This window comes from Chlamydotis macqueenii, chromosome 3 (genome assembly GCF_036417535.1).
Source record: "Chlamydotis macqueenii isolate bChlMac1 chromosome 3, bChlMac1.mat, whole genome shotgun sequence".
Classification (NCBI taxonomy): Eukaryota; Metazoa; Chordata; class Aves; order Otidiformes; family Otididae; genus Chlamydotis; species Chlamydotis macqueenii.
Window position 1 is genome coordinate 77,332,605 of NC_141558.1, and position 12,640 is coordinate 77,345,244.

A 12,640-nucleotide genomic window follows, 5' to 3' on the forward strand; every position below is an offset into this window, starting at 1 on the left:
GATGAAAGCACTTTGCTTAAGAGCAGTGTCTGCTGAAATTCACACTGATTAAATTATTGTAGCAAGAGTCACTTGTTAGAGGCTTCCTTCCCCGTAGCTAACTTACAAGTTGCTCATAATGCGGCTATTCCTAAATATATCTGTATCTGTGGAACTGAATGTTGTATTGCAACTAATTTATTGCTGTAAGCACTCTTCATCTTTAGGAAAGATTGACACTTGTTCCATACTCAGATTTCTACTAATGTAATGGTCAGACGTATTTATTTTTCCAGTGTATTTGAACTAGTAAAACTCTTAATGTACACCAGAATAAAAGTATTTATACAGTACAGCTGTACTTGCCTTGATTCTGTACTTGCAGTAAGAAATCACTAACGTAAAGTATCTTTGTATCAGCTGAATTGCACCCACACAGTGGAGGTTGTTTTAATCTAATCAGGCCTGCTCGGTCTAAGACAGATTAAGCAAAGTTTGCTTAAAGTGACTGCAGCTACCTGCTTGTGGTCTGCCTTGCGGAGAGGGATCAGCAAAGCCACCACCAGTGCCTGCAGCACGGGTCTCTGCTGTGAAAGCCAAAGGAGAGGCAGATACTCTTTAAACAGACCCAACAAAACAAGTCGGCAGAGAAACTAAAAGTCACAACAGGTTGTGTTCGACCATGCATGTCTTCCAACCTTAACAGCCTTTTTAACATTTTGGTGAACCGATTTTTTTTTTTTTGAAGTTCAGGTTAGCTGGAGCATTTTCAACTATTTTTGTTATTGTGTGACTCGCTGAAATTTCAAAATCAAAGGAGAGCCAAAAAAAAGGACTTTTCCTTGCAAAGCTGACGAGACTCATGTTGAAACTTTTGAAAGCAGGAGTCAGCCATAAAGTTTGCCAGATATGATGTACCCACTCAAAAGAAGTGCAGGGTCTGGGGGAAATGGCGTTTCCCGACCTTTCTGTGTTCCTGCACAAGGGCCTTACCCAGCTTTTTCCTCCATCAGTCTGTCAAAATCGTGCCACCTCCTGCTCCTCTCTTTTCCCAAAGCCTGGAACAGATCAGAGAATATGTACCTGCTTCATTCTCGCTATAATCATTATTATTTTATTCCCGAACTGAGGAGAGACCTCCGACAATGCCTGGCGTAGGCTGTGCCCGGCCTCCCCCAGCCCTGAGGCGGCTGGAGGGGCCCTCACCTCTGCCAGGAGCCACGGCCCCCACAGGGTGGAGACAAGCCAGCAGGTTCACCCACACCCACTGTCTTCTTCTGAAGTTTTGGGAGGAAAGTGAAAAATACAAGCCTGAAATTACCTCAGAAGCCAATGAGCATAAATGCTGCACGGAGCTGTGTGGATGTCAGCCATTATGGCTTTGAACATGGACTCTGGCAGGGGGCAGCTAAAACGCTCTGAGGAAGAGAGTTACAGACAGAAATATATACCGACAAGTGGTTGGCAAATTCCTTGAAAGTGGAGGATTTGGGGGGCACTTCAGCTTTTCTCCTCTTTTGGGTCCTGGGCGGCCCTGGGGTTACCTCAGTGGACCGCAGCCGTGCCCTGGGGCAGGGGGGAGACGCACGGCGGTGGGGCTGCCTCAGAGAGAAACACCGCTTCGGGGTACAGATTATGGCTCCTCATATTCTTTTTTTTGCCATTGTAATCTCTGCAGTCATTCTCCTTGATAAACAAACAAGTGAAAAGACGCAATGAGGTGTAAGAATAGATTTGCACAGGGCAGACAACTGAACATTTAATTTATTTACCTCTCCTAACAGATACCTGGGGTGACGTTTATTAATAAACCGCATTATCAGGTGTCTGATATGTAGCTCTCAGAAATTAATTACCCAGCCCATGGTAAAACCGTAACAAGCCTGCAGTGCTGTAACATTTGTGCTAATTGAAAATGAGATAAGTGCTGTGGGTGCAATTTGCATTCAATGCAGTGTATTAATTATCTTCAGTTCTCTTCATGATAAATATACCTGACTGAACCACTCTGCTAATTTACTGGGTAATAGAGTCATAAGTGGATTCCCTTAGGTGACCAACTACAGGCATTGGGCTCTTTGCAACATCAAGGCCTTCCTTTTTTCCAAGCACTTAAATGGGTTAGCAAACACGGTAGGCTTTTCTTTCAGGCTGTGTTGGAAGTACACAGTGGCAACTCTTTTTGTGACCGCACGGCTGCTCAGTGTGAAATTAGGAAACAACACCCCTCACCCCAAGACTTCTGTACTTTGTCAAGTTGAAGAGGAGGCAGTTTGCCTCCGTTGAAGGTCCGCCGCGACATCTGATGGCAGCTCCATGAGGAAAGGCCGTTTCCCCCCTGCTCCTCACACCCCCACCCGTTCATTTCACAGTCAGGTTATCATGGGATTTAATTACATTTTGCGTGAAATATAAATTAATTGACTCTTGTAATGCCTGTAATAATCAGGAAAATTCAGATTTAAAGATACTGTGTAGTTCCAGTAGATTAAGGCACTAATTGTTCTGCTCTCACCGACTATGATTTATGTGGGGATCAGGTTACAAAACCAATACATACTGGAGTTAAAGCTCTGCGGTACCATACAATTAGGACTAAAGCTTTTTGTAAATGGGCCCAATAATGCAAAAAGCTATTCGCTAATCCTGGTGTTTTTAATTCAGAGGTCATGCATTGTCTAAGGCAATCACTTATACCATACGCAACCACTGTCCTTTATTCACCCTCCTCCTCTGTAGCTTGGGTATCTGAATTCGCCACTAACCTTGGACGTGCTGTTACTAATTTCAGGGTAGGTGATGGCAATGCAAGGAGATCAGGGCCAGCGCGTTGCTGTGCTGCCCCCGGAGCAGCCCGGGCACGTTGTGACGGAGGTGATATCTGCCTCCCCCGGCTCCCCTTCAGTTTGCAGGCTGCAGATGGGGTCAGCTTTTGGGCTCCGCTGTCAAGTAAGCAGACATCCGGGGCAGCAGACGGATGGAGGTGACAGTCACTTTCACAGCTGAAGGGGCCAAGAGGTGGTGAGCAAACACCTCAGCCCCAGAAACAGGCAGTCACGGCCTGACTGGCTGCGTGGCAGCCCTGTAGGCAGGGAGAAGGGACAGCAGCAGAGGAGGGGGATAGGCTTTACTCCCTTCATCCCACCTAGCCCACAGCTGGAGGCACTTTGTTATCTTCATGCAGCCAATTGCTTTTCCGTCATTTTGTCCTTGTCTGTGGGGTCCTAAAATTCAGCTTATTTTTCCCTGCTGCATTACCAGGACAGCTCCCCACCACTCTCCATCAAGTATGGGATTCCCAGCATATCCCACATGTTGTTAACGTGTGCTCACAGGGCAGGAGGAGACATTGGGCAGGCGTGCAGTCAGTGTGCCAGAGCCACCAAAAGGTGAGAAATATCAATTCAATGCCAGAAGAATCAATTTGCTTTTTCAAAAGAGCAAGTGCAAAAGAGCTGGAGAGAAGGTGCGTGTCTGCCAAAGACATGTTCACATGTTTCCTTTTAAAACAAAGAAGGCTCTCCCAGCTCTTACTCTGTTTCTAAACACATCAACTGCAAATATAAGTCAGTTTCCCAAAACATTTTGTGTAGATGCCCAAATACTCTTTGCTTCTTGAGTCTGGTCAATTTGATGTGAAAGGAGTGCTGTAATATTTTAGAGCTATTTTTAACACACTGTGCCAGAGACCTTAGCAGTGACTTCTGCAAAGGCATTAGTTATATCCCCCCAACCCTTTTGTCATTCTCTGATAAGGAATTCTTTGGGAAGATAAAACCAAAGAAATCTTGTTTCTTAGAGAACTGGAGGGGTTAGCTTAGCAGTATCATTTGGTTCAGATGATAGCCAAAAATCAGAATTCTTGTTTTTCCCATTCAGAGGGCAGAGGGAAGGAAAACCTGGTGGAATACTGGTTTTCCCAAACCAAAGCTTTCATGAATAGTTACATCACTACGAGGACAGCAGGGCCTACCTGATGAAGAGGGATCTTGTTATGGTGGTGTACTGGAGTGGTTTCTCAACCCAGAGTAAGGGCAGAGTTATCTCACCTAAACCAGAGCTGTCTGACCAGAAGTCATTGACTTCTGGAAACAAGCAGGCATGGGGCAACATGAACTGCAGCCACCTTTGCTTTACCATCCACCCCTTATTATGGGCTCCTCTCAGCTGTAACTCCCCATACGGACTATAAATTCGTTTTCTGAAGAGGGGAAAAAAGCTCAGTGAGTGGCCACAGCACATCTGCAGTGCCCAAGGACCCCCAGCACAGATGACCAAGCTGGCATCCCTAGCAAAAGGCTCTGCAACGCCTCCATCTCTCACACTCAGACAGCCCACCTGCATGTCCTACCACCGTGCAGTCCGCCAGCAGCTTCAGCAGTGTGGCAGCCCAGCCTGGTGTGAGCAGGACAGCTGCTGTGCTGTGCTGCAAGGGTGTCAGCATCCTCATCCCTTGGGCAAACAGGACACAGCAGACACGCATCTTGCCCAGGGGTGCCCAGCAGGCTGCAGCAGGGCTGAAGCAAAACCCTGTTTTCCTGCATCTTCATTTTCTGCTCGATGTACCAGGCCCCACTGCCTTTGCACAAGTGCAGTGGCTAAAAGACTTTACTGCTCTTTCAGGAAAGCCAGCGCTGCATAGAATAGGACGTGAGGTGCAATAGAAAAAGTGAGGGGGAAAAACATGAACAAAAAAGTCTTAACTTTTTGTGTGAAGCACACATTTGCTAAATAGAATCCTAATGGCATTATTGTAGCTAAAAACAGAGACTTGAAAATGCTGTATACATTATTATGCTCATTATCTACCAACTGCAAGAATGCTAACTCAAAACACCTCAGGTAAGGTAATTGCTACTAATGGATTTGAAGTGTGCAAAATTGAGTGTTATTACACAGACAGCACATTCTCGACTTGGTGGAGCCGTCGGATATTGTAGTTACCAGCTCACGCATCTCTCAACTGGGGAGAGATTTGAGGAAAAGGGCAAGCTCTCTTTCATTTGGCACTGGAAGGAGAATTCAGCAACACAATATTACAGCAGCCTGTTTGCACCTCTGTGGTTAAGATGGGGTCAGTGCTTGCTTTCTAAACTGCTGCTTCAGAAAAACATCTACAAAAATTTGCTCCAGAAGTTAATGTCTCAAGATCTGCGAGTAAACTTTTCATTTGTAAACTTTTGCAACTTGTAGGTCTAAAGGAAAGAATGGGACAGGAGCCTGCAAAATGACTCCAAATGAGGGGAGCCATGAGTCCAGGTGACATATTCTGATGCAAATTAAGGCCTGGCTCTTCAAGATATCCTAAGCCACTATAAAGCCTCACTGTCTGAAGACAGAAGACACAAAACGTCTTAGTAGACCCCCTCCTATGTAGGCAGATGTCTGCAGGTCAATAACTGCAAATCTGAACTTTACCAAAGCTCAGGTGTGTTTGAAACAAGATACTTGATTCACCTGCTTGAAAAATCCCATATAACAAAATATATCTAATACATTTTGTTTGTTTGATATCTTGGCTTTCAGGGAGAGCAGGATGTATTTCTCAAATGAGTGACTCCGGATAAAGATCCATGATTCCAAACACCAGTTTGACTGTTTATAGCTACATCAGCAGCCTCCAGGTTATCCTCAAAACAAGTGGCTCCCAGGAGTTTTGCTTTTTGCTCCCTTTCATGAAAACTAAAAATAAACTCTACCAGAACAAATGCTATTCTAATCTTTGAGAAGTTAGGATAAGGTAATTTCTTAGTTTAGTTATAACACTAAAGCTACAAATTGGTGTTTGGATAAAATTATATAACTATCGTAATTTCAATTAATATGTAGAAAGAATATGTGGCCAGTACCTAATACTTTTCAATTCCTTCTGATTATCTTGAGGAAAAGAAATTAAAGAGGGCATGTATGGATGGGATTAAAGCAGTCTCTGTCTGAGTAAAGAAAGCACAAAGAAATTTGAACTCACAGCTGCAACTGAAGGCAATGGGAGCTGTGCTTTGAACAGATAACAAGCTGAGTCCTCTGAAAAATCAGACCATGCATCTCAGATTGGGAACCTAAAATTAGAGAATACTTTTGTACTTAATCTCTTTCTGCCTCAGTTCTTCATCATGAAATGGGGATAATACTACCACCCAATGCCTCACTGCAGTGCAGTGAAAATAAGTTCATTAATGTTTATGAAACATTCAGTTACCATAGTGATGAGTTCTATAGAAAAGCCCATGTGGAAATTAATATTTCTGTCTTCAGAGTAGGGTTTGAATAGAACATATTTAGTAAGGCCTGGGGCCACACAATGAGGAGAAAAGAAAACAGTAAATAACTTGCCACTGAAAAATAAAAACAATAATCAAATCAAAATGGCCTGTTAAACAAAATAATTTTTAATTAAAATTTTTCATTTTGGTAAAAGTTACTTGGTAAAAAATCCAAGTTTTTTTGCCTTTAACTTTCACTCTTCTAGTTTTCTGCTTTTGTATACCTAGCAGGGGAGAGGGAGGGGTTTTTTTAAGGAGATTATTTGAAGAATCTGGAAACCACTGTCTTCCAGTTTTCAAAAATCAAATTTTTTACCAGTTTGCTTTGGCAAAAATCTGAAAAATTAGTGACATTGGTGATCCCACAATTTGCAAATCAGATTCCTGAACAAACCTGACCCATTTAATCCAGCAATTCTTATCATCATATGTTCACAAGTCAGTTTGCAGAGGGAGCGGTGTGGGTTTCATATTTCAAACCATAAAACCAGGGACTTGGTTTGGGTTGGTTGCTTGTGTATCAGGTGCTGGTTGCAGGTGTGATACCATCACGGCAATGAACACAACTCATCTCTGAATTTGAGTCATTAACATCTTGGTAACAAGTAAATCACAGGTCAGCACAACTTACCTTGTGCTGTAACCCGTGCAGATAAATATGTTTCCTTCAAATTGTTTTGCAGTCAAAAATGTGGTCTTTCCTTTAGGAGAGAACTTTAGCCAAAAAGCAAGGAAAAAAAAATCTGAATTCCCCATCAGAATACACCTACCTTTCATTGAAATCCATTATTCAGATCTTTCTCCCTCTTTTCTACTTTAGTCTTTGCTCTCTTACACATTTCTTCCATTGTATCCAATAGAAATATAGTGGCAGAGTGTTTTGCAGCAGCTTTATTTTCATTTGGCAACCATGCTCTTTTCTGAAAAATTAAATTTTGAAATGTTACAGAATGACAAGATTGAGGTGGGAGAATTATTTCTGGAATTATTTCTTGTTTTCATTTACTGGATTTTATACCGAGCTGGGTTGCTTACCTGCTTTTTCTTTCTAATAAGTAACACAGTTGTCCTGTTAATTATCTATTATTTTAAAACTATGATTAATAGTTTTAAAGGACCGAATAATAGCATTAATAGAATATGCTTGTAATGTTCTTATAATAGAAAGCAGAGGAACTTGGTCACGGATGCTGAACTTCCACAAAACAGAAACCCCAAGGTGTGTGGCTACAATTGCCCCAAAATCCTGGCTAGCCATCCTGGAAGGTGCCTCTGCCCCCTTCATTAGCTCGGGGTGGCTCTCCTAACAAACGCGAACTGCTGTGGAGCTTAGCCTGGGAGCCAGCACTCCAGGCAAAAGATAAAAATGTTAGTTAAGCACAGTGTCAAATGGGCTCGTGCAATCCCTAGTCACAAAATCCTGTTAAAACCAAGACATTAATAGGATTTTTAAAACAATAAATAAATATTTTAAACCAAATAAATTTTAACAACAGTTCAAGTAGATCTAGTTAAAGCTGTTCAGCTAAACAAAGGTAAGATGGGTATAATCTTTTACATTTCAAAGCAAAGTCTGAAACTAATTGGACTTTGCTGGAAACTCCACCTACAAGAAAATTATTTTGTGGTTCTTTATTATACAGATGCAATTCTCAGGCAGGCCTGGGGCTGAAAAACAGTGAAGAACAGACGCTTGAGTCAGTGAATACTGATTTTATTTCAGAATACGTATGTTTCTTTATGGCACCTCAAGCGAAGGAAACGGCAGCATCAGTAGTGCTGTGTGGTTGCTGGGATGTGCTGGGAGAGAAAGAGCGGCTGTGCCTGGAGCCTTCAGCATCCTATCGCAGGGCATGGCCCTGCCTCACAGAGGCGAGGACCAAACCAGCCCATGGCTATAAACCTGCCCCTTTGCGACAAAAAATAACGCTGGCCTTTTTCATAAACTTCAGGAAACTTCGCCAGGACTACAGAAGCTTTAAAGTTTTCCTTTAGGAAAAGCTCTTCTAAAGCAAGGATGCCTAATTATGAGACGTGCCGTCTGCTACACAGCGCTCTTGTACCCAGAAATGATGTGAGGGCCAATTGCCAGAACTAAACATTTAACGCATCAACAGGTGTTACATGTTATGCATCAATGAGGTGTACATCACAAACATAAAGACCCGGCAAGCCGGCAGCGCAGCTATCAACCAGAACAACACAGCCATAAAATCCTAATTAGCCTCATACACTTGTTATGGACATTTTTATTTATTGACATGGTCAAATTAACAGGCAGCAGCATTTTATTTTAATGATAGCCTTGAAATCAGCCCAGGAAGAAAGTTAGCATTAATGTTCAAATACCGCATGCCATCCACATTTAGCCACATAAATGTATATTTTTAAATCATAATTAAATATTGTCACCCTAATTAAGTTACCTTGAGCAGGTGAGAGAAATCAAGTTCTTAATCAAGGCATATCATGTTTTTTCTGTTCCCAAGCTGTACAGAAAAATTGCCCAGCAGCAGAAACTCAGCAAGCTTCGGAGTTTTAAGTGTGCACAGCCACGGGCCTGATCCCTGCCTGCTGGAAGGAACAAATTCAGGCAAGTGGGAGTGAGAGTGCCAGGAATAAACAGTCTTTATCTGAACATCACCAGCCAGGGGGGTATCTGAAAAGTGCCTGCAAGTTGCTGAACAAGATTGGTTGCCCCCAGAGGAATAGTGCACTTATTTATGTACTTCCAAAAAGCAGGTGCTTAACTGAATTATGAGCAGCGGCTATAAAGACTTGTGTCCATCACCGCAGAGTGGCAGATTCCTGTAAAGCAGACAAGAGGCAGTGGTCACGCAACAGTTTACAAAGCAGGAGGGAATACCTCTGTGTATTTGTTACTGTGGTGGGGAATTTAGACGGTCAGCCTAATCGCTCCTTCAGACAGGCAAAGAGAAAGGAACTGGGCAACAGTATGGTTATAGACTGGGTTAGAGAAAGCACACAGAGTAAAGGAGAATGAAGAGCATTTTACAAGATATTTTAAGCATATTTACATTTCACTGAAGACAGTAGAAGTTTTCGGAAATTAAGCACTTTTGGAAATTAAATCATTGCTTCATGCATTTAAAATGTACTCAGAATAGGTGTCCTCACAAACCAGACTCCCCATTTTAAAACTTCTGATTTATCCACCTTAAACAAGAGTATTCAGAAATTGCAAAGGCAAACTGGGAAATGATCTGTGTGTAATAGCTGAACCCAGCAAATTGCATATTTTGCATGGATTACTGTAATGTGCTCTGCTTGTTGGTAATTTCCGTTGCATACGAAGGATCACAGTTGCAAAAAGGACCTAAATCCCATATTCAAAAGTGATTTGGGAGTCTAATTTCATAGTCTAAAATGCTCAGACAGTTAAAAAATACAGCTTGAAATCATTGTTCACTTCATTGCACTAGAAAGTTTTACACTAAATCCTGCTCTGTGGCTTAGACGTGGGCTGAAAATTGGAGGAAGAGAAAAGCACTTTTAGAGGCTTCTTGGTTCTTTTGACTTGGCACTTACACATATGCATGAAGATAAATCCACCTGAATCTATTTAGAAAAAAAAAAAAAAAAAAAAAAACCAGAAAAAGAACCAGAAAATAAATTTTCACTTCGATTTTCACTGAAAGATTTTGGGTTTTTCAGGGAAGAGCTGGCCTGCAAGCTTACTTGAGAAAAAGTTTCACACAGTAGGTCTTATTAAAAATAAAATAAAATAAAATAAAATAATAAAATAAAATAAAATAAAATGTCATCAAAGACACGCAGTGAAGATGGGAAAAAGATCCAATTTCTGCCCACAAGGGAGAAGGGTGAGGGTAGGGTGGGCATCTTGGGCTGCAGCTGCAGGCACGGGCCAGGGCACGGGCAGGCAGGGCAGCTGCCCGTAGCTCCCAGCCGCTGTCCCAGCCTCCGCGGGGGCTGGGAGCGGGGCTGAATTACTGTCCCCAGTGTGCCTACCCATCCTGGCCTAGTCAGGATACATTTTTGTAGCCTTTCTTCAAGTGATAGCAGTATCAAGGGGAGAGCCGAAAATGGAGGGGAGTAGGGGGAAGGCAGTTTCCAGTATTTGTCATTATTACAGGTTATATATACAGGAAGAAAGTTAATTATGCTTTAAAAAATCCATCACACATCAATGGGTGCATTTTAATGAGTACAAAAAGTTGAGGTGTTTACTGCCAATTAAAGTGGTTTTTAAATAAGCATTAATTAACACAGAAATACAGAAGAAAGTTATACCTTGTCAAAGAAAGGCCAGTGCAGGCTATGCCCACTTCTGCTCCCATTCATACTCAGATAGTAATTACCACCAACCCTATATTTTCCATAATAATGAGGAGAGGCTGTCATGGCTGTCAAACAAAAACAAAACAAAACAAAAAAAAAAGGTAATGCAGAAAAATACCCTCAAACTGAAGTAAACTTTTTTTTTAGAGCCGAAGCCATAGGAGACAGCAGCGTGGAGAAAGGCAGCAAGTGGGGCAGTCGGACGGCGGCACCGTGGGCAGCTGCCCACACGTGGCTTCTTCCCGGGGAGGAGGGACTTTGCCGCATGGGGTAAGCCACCCCAAACGGCCTCCATCTGGCTGAAGAAAGACCAAAGAAAGGCCAAGGAACAAGCAGTTTCATCCCTAGCAGTTTGGTTCCTAGCACTTCACTTCGTGGAGGAGCTGGTTTCCCTGTGAAAGCCCGAGAACTTGTTTTTTTCCACAAACGAGTGCCAACAGACTCACTCCCTGCTTCCCAAAGGCAGGTCAGAGCAGCCACTGGAAACAAGTTCAGTTTGCATGTGTGCTTCCAGCTGGTGAAACTGGTGACATGGAGAGCAGTACGGGCATCACTTCTCCATTCTTTAAGGTTTTCTTAACACTTATCGGGAGTTTCGGCTCTACTTCAACCAGTGTCAGGCCCTGAGCAGGGAGCAAAGGAAGTGAACTCTTCGACCGTTAGTCAGGTACATGGCTAAATACCTTAGGAAAACCTTCCCTCCCCCAAAGTGCATCTCAGGCACCAAATGAGGTTTTTAAACTGCCTTACTGAGAGTGGCTTCTCTCCTCAGTTCCCCAGCTGCGGAGAGACAGGAACCACACTGCCTTTTCAGACCACAGGAGAGGCAGCTCCCGTTCTCAGTACCCTAACAAGTTTCAGACAAATCTTTAACATAGTGTTTTTTAAGTTAATAAAAAAAATAGAGAGAAGAAGGATGTGGTTATGCACAGACTCCTGTTCATCGTGTCCCTGTCCCTTGGCAGGTTGCTCGTGTGAGCTGTTTCACTCAGACAGCGTGCAGCTGTAACTGTAGAGTATATCACTTGTGTCTATCAGGCAGTATCTGGGTGCCTTTTTCCTATACATGTCCTCAGGCGGTATCTGCAGTAAAATAAAAGGAGAACATTAAAGCCCGGGGAAGTTTTGTTGAACTTAGCTGGACAGAGCCTTCAGATCTTGTGCTAATCTTTCTAACATATCTGATGGGGCTAGAAAGGAATATTTTATTGCTAGAAATAGTTGAGCGATTACTTCAGAGAAAGGACGGACGTAACACAAAAGATTTTCCAAGTACCAACAGGAAGGAGTGTTGCTCATGCGAAATTCCACATTAGGCGCTACAATAATAATAAAAAACCCACCGGCCCCTGTGATGTCTGAACTCCCCGACACTGATATATGGAGAGGGGAACAGAGGAGGAAAAAGACAGAGAGAGCAAAGCAAATACACCGGGATGCTTACGAGCAGAATACAGGAGCCAAGTGTCACAAGTTGACCCTTTGTGTTTGCACTGAAATTTAACCGGTCCAGGCAAAATTCCTTTAGCGGTTTATACCTAGTTTGATTTTTGTTGATAATGGCTATTTCTCACAGCATTATGACATTAAGAGCCATTTAATCAAAACTTCAGAGAAGGAGTTACAAATTTAATTACTAAAAAGTCCATTGTAACACATTTATGTTTTCCTTAGATGGATTTGACCCAGCTCTGATTAAGGGCTGTAATAAATAAGCATTGTGCATGCAGACAGACAGCAGGAATACAGCTTACTTCATGGCAAATGAGCTGCACACATCCAAGGAAAACGCTTGCTCCCTGATGACTGCAGAAGAGCCCTGTCCCATGCTAGAAAACCTCTCAGACTTCCTGAGAGCAAAGGTGCACGTGACAGCGATCGCGGTGGCCTCCGCAGGGTGATTGTGGTTGTGGTCACCCATTGCTCAGAGTAGGTCTGCTGTACTTCATCCTCTGGGACTTGCACCCCAGAGACACCTGGACATCTGCACGTTTGGGATTTTTGTCATTCAGGAACAAAGAAAATGAGGGAGAAAATTGTGGTGGACATAAATTATCTACACCTTTACTTATTAGGGT